At 50.6% G+C, this 7,114-nt stretch overlaps 1 pseudogene; it reads right to left on the reverse strand.

Moving 5' to 3' along the window:
- LOC111970719 (ataxin-7-like protein 1) overlaps window positions 1–4,756 on the reverse strand; it is a 10,712-nt pseudogene extending 5,956 nt beyond the window's left edge.
- Between the last annotated feature and the right edge of the window lie 2,358 nt (window positions 4,757–7,114).

Here is a 7,114-nt window from a genome sequence, read left to right on the forward strand (position 1 = left end):
TCCCCAGACCCCTGTGCTCGTACCCCGTCGCCCCCCTCCCGTGCAGTCCTGAGTCCCCCCTGCGGAAGTGAGGATCGGGTGGGGAGGAAGTGTGTCCAGAGGGTGGGTGTGTCCGTTTAAACAACCAGGCAGATGCTGGTGAATGGGGCTCCGAGGGGATGGCTGGGGGCGGGGTTTGCTGCTGGGGAGAGGGTGCCATTGGTCTGGCTGTGATGGGTGGGCGGGGCGGTCTTAGAGGAATGGTCTCAGTGACCCAAACCTGCATGAATTACAGTTAAAGGAAAGAAAGACTCACTGGAGGCCACTTTGTTGTAAGGTCTTGGTCCACGGAGATGGCCAGGGAGGGTAGGGACCGTTTTGGCCTCCTTCCTCTGGGTGTGTGTCCTCTCACTGGTGGAGGGCCGGCTGGCCGGGGTGGTGGAGGGCCGTCCAGGCGGGGGGGTGGTGGAGGGCCGGCTGGGCGGGGGGGTGGTGGAGGGCCGGCCGGGCGGGGAGGTGGTGGAGGGACGGCCGGTGGAGGGCCAGCCGGGCGGGGTGGTGGAGGGCTGGCTGGGCGGGGTGGTGGAGGGCCGGCCGGGCGGGGTGGTGGAGGGCCGGCCGGGCGGGGTGCCTCCATGGGGCCAGGGTGGGTCTCTGAGGGAGGGGAGTGGGGAGCTCAGGGGAGGCTCCAGGGGTGGAGGCTGCTTGAACACAGCTGATTCAGAATGGCCGCTGTGGGGGCTCTTATCCAGGTGGGAGTGGCTGAAGAGACAAGAGAGAGTGAGAACATGGTCAGATGTTTAAAACACGGAAATTAATAATCAGAGGGCCGGCCGGGCGGGGTGCCTCCATGGGGCCAGGGTGGGTCTCTGAGGGAGGGAGGTGGGGAGCTCAGGGGAGGCTCCAGGGGTGGAGGCTGCTTGAACACAGCTGATTCAGAATGGCCGCTGTGGGGGCTCTTATCCAGGTGGGAGTGGCTGAAGAGACAAGAGAGAGTGAGAACATGGTCAGATGTTTAAAACACGGAAATTAATAATCAGAATACATTTTAAAAATAAATCGCACAGATGGTTATGGATACAATAAGATGGTTTTCACCATGGAAAAAAGAGAAAGATCACCCCCATTCTCCAATCCCCCCTCTTACTCAACCCCTGATCCATCTAGCCCTTCGCTCTTACCGTACTACTTCCTTGGGGGGTTTGGTGTGTCTGAACTGTGGGGGTGTGGATGGGGGGGCTGCTCTTGGTGCCCCAGTCCCTTGCCTCCTCCCTTCCCAGGATGAGGTTGCGTGGGCGGAGGATGGGGAGTGGCTATGGCGGGGGCGCTGCTGGGGTGCTGGAGGGGGGGAGCGGAGGGGGGCGTACAGTTTGCTCAGGGGGCCGTGTCTCCTCTCACAATGCTTCTCAAAAGCCTGGGGCTTGACCACCTGGCCACAGTGGCTACACACCACCAAGTAGAAGTCATCTTGGCCCGGGTAGTGGCCGAAGATGGACATGTCTGGTGGGTGGGGACGAGAGGATGAACAGTGGTGAGAAAATCACAGAGAAAGTATGTATGATACAAGTGAATGTGTGTTTGTATCTCCCTCTCGTGAAACACAGGAACAAAAGCAGGCAGACAAACAACACACGAGGCAGCGTCTGTCAGACATCTGCTGGCTGGCAGACTGCAGGCTGGTTGCCAGAGGGCACCTGGGTAAGCAAGAACAGTGCCCCCCAACCCCAAATTCATCTCTTAAGACAAGACACCCACGAGCACAAAAGGAAGAGGAAACAAATCCTGGAAAGACATGGCAACACATTGTTTGGGATACAAACCACACACTTTGTGCTCAGGAGGCATGTTGGCTGTGGCTAGCTAAAATGGCCCGGATTAAGTAAATGTTAGAGGTAATCTAAACCTAAGAGAAGGTTGTAATCTTACAAGCGTCCCAAAAAATACACTGCTCAAAAAAATATGGGAACACCACTTAAACAAACCACAATGTAATCTCGCACAGCAATCACACTTACTTGTGAAATCAAAACTGCTCCACTTAGGAAGCAACACTTATATGACAATAAATTTCAAGCATGCGTCTGTGCCAAAATGGAATTAGACAAAAGTGCGAAATTATAGGCAATTATGCAATGACCCCCCCATAAAGGAAGTGGATCTGCAGTGGTGACCACAGACCAATTCTCAGTTCCTAATGCTTTCCTGGCTGATGTTTTGGGTCACTTTTGAATTGCTGGCGGTGCTTTCACTCTAGTGATAGCATGAGACGCGAGTTCTACAACCCACACAAGTGGCTCAGGTAGGTGCAGCTCATCCAGGATGGCCCACCATCAATTGCGAGCTGTGGCCAAGAAAGGTTTGCTGCTGTCTGTCAGCGTGAGTGGTCCGAGAGCATGCGAGGCGCTACCAGGAGACAAGGCCTAGTACATCAGTGAGCACGTGGAGGAGGCCGTAGGAGAAACAACCCGGCAGGACCGACTGCTCTTGTGCAAGGATGACACTTGCCAGTGCCCCTCATTGCACAAGAGGTAGGCGTCCCAATGCTCGTCATGCCCTCCTCGTCTTCCCTCAGCCTCCTCCACGTCTCCTGATGTACTGGCCTGTCTCTGAGGTAGCCGGCCTCCGATGCCTCTGGATCCCACTTCACGCTGACAGACACCAAGACATCGTCCTCTTCTTCGCCACACAAGCTCGCCAATTATTGTGCCGCATCCTGGATTGAGCTGCATCTACCTGAGGCCACGTGTATGTGGGTTTGTAGACTCCGTACCTCATGCTATCCCACTAGAGTGCAAAGCACCTGCCAGCATTCAAAGTGACCAACAACACATCTCAGGAAGCATAGAAACTGAGAGTGTCTGTGGTCACCGACCTTTGGCAGATCCACCCTTTATTGGGGGTGTCCTGCTAATTGCCTATAATTTCCACCTTTTGTCTATTCCATTTGCACAACAGCATGTGAAATTTATTGTCAATCAGTGTTGCTTCCTAAGTGGACAGTTTGATTTCACAGAAGTGTGATTGACTTGGAGTTACATTGTGTTGTTTAAGTGTTCCCTTTATTTTTTTGAGCAGTGTACTTACCTTCCTTCCTAAGAGACATTGCCTCGGCTGCTTTCTTCCCATTCTTGCTGCAGTCATCTCCATCGGAGCCTGAAAACAGAGACTGTGACTGAGGTGTACATACAGGATACACATGCAAGGCTAGTGTAGTAACCTTTGGGTGCCTCTCAATAGTCAAGAGATGGTTCCTCCATTACATCTTCCTTTGATCCACAATGATCTGAAAGGCAGATCAAGTGAAAAAAACATGGAAAACAAACACCTTTGCCAGTCCAGTTCTTCAACATCAGAGGATAAGGGATGAGGAGATGAGGAAAGACACTATTAAGAGTCATCCCCTTGTCTGTGTTGACTAGACAGGAAGTCAGGAGCAGAACCTGGACCTCTGGTCTCATAACTGGCAYACAGATCAGAGATAAGCAGCAGGTACAGGTTTCATGCAGAATGTATATATGGGAATTCACTTTCAGTGTGGATGTTAAATTTGAAGAAAACTGGATAAGTGACTTAATTTTGTATGGCAAATTTGGCACCTCTGTTGCTTGATTTAGGCTACGAACATGATATTTGACCAAATACACGTGTGGACTGATGAAATTATGTTTATTCACACACACACACACTTGGAGCTTTGAAGACACGGATCTCGCCTGGCAACTAAACAAATTAATTGTGTCTCGAATAAACAGTATTTCCAAAAACTGTTGTTTTATTAGGTTCACATCACCATTCCATCAATCGATAACTCAAAATACGCCCTGAAATAAAAAGCTAGATTACCTAAATGTTACATGGTGGAAACAGCATCAGACTCCTCCTTCGTCACCGGTGTCTATCATCCTGCTAGAAGTATTAGCTTAGCTTCGTTGCTAATACGGCTAGCTAGCTTTTCATGGCAAGAAGTTGCTCGCCCAACCATCGCTACAACTAATACAAGACACATTCCGCTGTAGGGCCATAGTTCTATTTGGGTGTGTGCCGTTGTAATGAGAGAATATTGTCAAATGGTTGCCATGGTCTGTCTGTGTACATAAAACGACATAACGAGGATCAAATAGAAACGATTATCACTTATTTTATGGGAAGACGCCGTATGCGCTAGGACCTGGGAGAGAGCAACACGTTAGCCTCCCAGCGCTAGGACCCAGCCGGGTCTTTGTTTGGGTAACATGGTTAAGGCTGCCGCCCGTTTCCTCGAAAATAACCCTCAACAGAATGACCATCGGTTTGATATCTAACAATACCAATGTCAAAGTGCTCCCTTACCTTCCGACGCAGTCACACTGGCTCTCTCGGCCCAGGCGCTCCAGCTTTCGCCCACGAAATCATCGAGACTAGGCACCCGCCGTTCCAGAGCAGCCATTACTTTTACTGCGCGTTCACGCACCGCCATCATCACTGCGCGGCAAGTGACTTACGTCATATTCCGCGTTCACGACAGGGATGGGAAGTACCTGCGTGCGCATTCATGAAATGCCCGCATGTAGCCTGTTGAGTGGAGGTCACTTGACTCTCTTGAGTGTTTATGGATGCTATGGACGAGATGGGAAGGCGTAGCTATTTCAAGCTCTGTTGTGCTTTAGTAGTAAACTTGAAACATACAAATGTCGGGTGGCCAGCCCAGACTGGGTCCCCTGGGGTGCATGCACAACTCCAGTCCTTGAGGGCCACAGTCTGCTGGTTTTGGTCTGTCATGCACAGTTCAATGTCATAAAATGACCAGGCATTGCTTCTAGTTTCTCAGCTAACCACGTTTTAGCAATCTGGTGCCCGACGGTACAGTCAATAACCTGGCGTGCAACCATTGGTTGAGGCATGCAACGTCTATACTTTAACAGAGCCRTTATTTTAAAAGCATGGGAATCGGTTCATAATGTTCTTTCACGTTCCAGGCATTTCCCCCCCAGTACAATAGAAAAAACACAAAGCGCCTATGCAAAGCCCTCCCTGTCACTCAAACTTATTCCAGTGTCTGTCTGCCAGCTGAAAATCTTTGCCAGTGTGTGCAGGCTACCTGCCCCTCCAAGCAAACAATCAATAATCAAATATTTATTAGTCACATACACATGGTTAGCAGATGTTAATGCGAGGTGTAGCGAAATGCTTGTGCTTCTAGTTCCGACAATACAGTAATAACCAACAAGTATCTAACCTAACAATTCCACAACTACTACCTTACACACACAAGTGTAAAGGGATAAAGGAAGTATGACATAAGATATATGAATGAGTGTGGTGCAGAACGGCATGGCAAGATGCAGTAGATGGTATAGAGTACGGTTATACATATGAGATGAGATAGTAGGGTAAAACATAAAGTGCATAGTTTTAATGGCTAGTGGTACATGTATTACATAAAGATGGCAAGATGCAGTAGATGATATAGAGTACAGATACATATACATATGAGATGAGTAATGTAGGGTATGTAAACATTATATTAAGTGGCATTGTTTTAAAGTGGCTAGTGGTACATTTTTACATTATTTCCATCATTCCCATTTTCAAAGTGGCTGGAGTTGAGTCAGTATGTTGGCAGCGCCGCTAAATGTTAGTGGGTGGCTGTTAACAGTCTGATGGCCTTGAGATAGAAGCTGTTTTTTCAGTCTCTCGGTCCCTGCTTTGATGCACCTGTACTGACCTCGCCTTCTGGATGATAGCGGGTGAACAGGCAGTGGCTTGGGTGGGTGTTGTCCTTGATGATCTTTATGGCCTTCCTTGTACATCGGGTGGTGTAGGTGTCCTGGAGGGCAGGTAGTTTGCCCCTGGTGATGCGTTCTGCAGACCTCACTACCCTCTGGAGAGCCTTACGGTTGTGGGCGGAGCAGTTGCCGTACCAGGCGGTGATACAGCCCGACAGGATGCTCTCGATGTGCATCTGTAGAAGTTTGTGAGTGCTTTTGGTGACAAGCCGAATTTCTTCAGCCTCCTGAGGTTGAAGAGGCGCTGCTGCGCCTTCTTCACAACGCTGTCTTGTGGGGTGGACCAATTCAGTTTGTCCGTGATGTGTACACCGAGGAACTTAAAACTTTCCACCTTCCCACTACTGACCCGTCGATGTGGATAGGGGGGTGCTCCCTCTGCTGTTTCGAATCCACAATCATCTCCTTTGTTTTGTTGACGTGAGTGTGAGTGTATTTTTCCTGACACCACAACTCCGAGGGCCCTCACCTCCTCCCTGTAGGCCGTCTCGTCGTTGTTGGTAATCAAGCCTACCACTGTGTGTCATCCGCAAACTTGATGATTGAGTTGGAGGCGTGCTATGGCCACGCAGTCGTGGGTGAACAGGGAGTACAGGAGAGGGCTCAGAACGCACCCTTGTGGGGCCCAGTGTTGAGGATCAGCGGGGTGGAGATGTTGTTACCTACCCCTCACCACCTGGGGGCGGCCCGTCAGGAAGTCCAGGACCCAGTTGCACAGGGCGGGGTCTGAGACCCAGGGTCTCGAGCTTGATGACGAGTTGGAGGGTACTATGGTGTTAAATGCTGAGCTGTAATCGATGAACAGCATTCTCACATGGGTATTCCTCTTGTCCAGATGGGTTAGGGCAGTGTGCGTAGTGTGGTTGCGATTGCGTCGTCTGTGGACCTATTGGGTCGGTAAGCAAATTGGAGTGGTCTAGGGTGTCCGGTAGGGTGGAGGTGATATGGTCTTGACTAGTCTCTCAAAGCACTTCATGATGACGGAAGTGAGTGCTACGGGGCGGTAGTCGTTTAGCTCAGTTACCTTAGCTTTCTTGGGAACAGGAACAATGGTGGCCTCTTGAAGCATGTGGGAACAGCAGACTGGGATAAGGATTGATTAATATGTCCGTAAACACACCAGCCAGCTGGTCTGCGCATGCTCTGAGGACGCGGCTGGGAATGCCGTCTGGGCCTGCAGCCTTGCGAGGGTTAACACGTTTAATGTTTTTACTCACCTCGGCTGCAGTGAAGGAGAGCCCGCAGGTTTTGGTAGGGGGCCGTGTCAGTGGCACTGTATTGTCCTCAAAGCGGGCAAAAAGTTGTTAGCCTGTCTGGGAGCAAGACATCCTGGTCCGCGACGGGGCTGGTTTTCTTTTTGTAATCCGTGA

Source organism: Salvelinus sp. IW2-2015, linkage group LG11 (genome assembly GCF_002910315.2).
Source record: "Salvelinus sp. IW2-2015 linkage group LG11, ASM291031v2, whole genome shotgun sequence".
In the NCBI taxonomy this organism is placed as follows: domain Eukaryota; kingdom Metazoa; phylum Chordata; class Actinopteri; order Salmoniformes; family Salmonidae; genus Salvelinus; species Salvelinus sp. IW2-2015.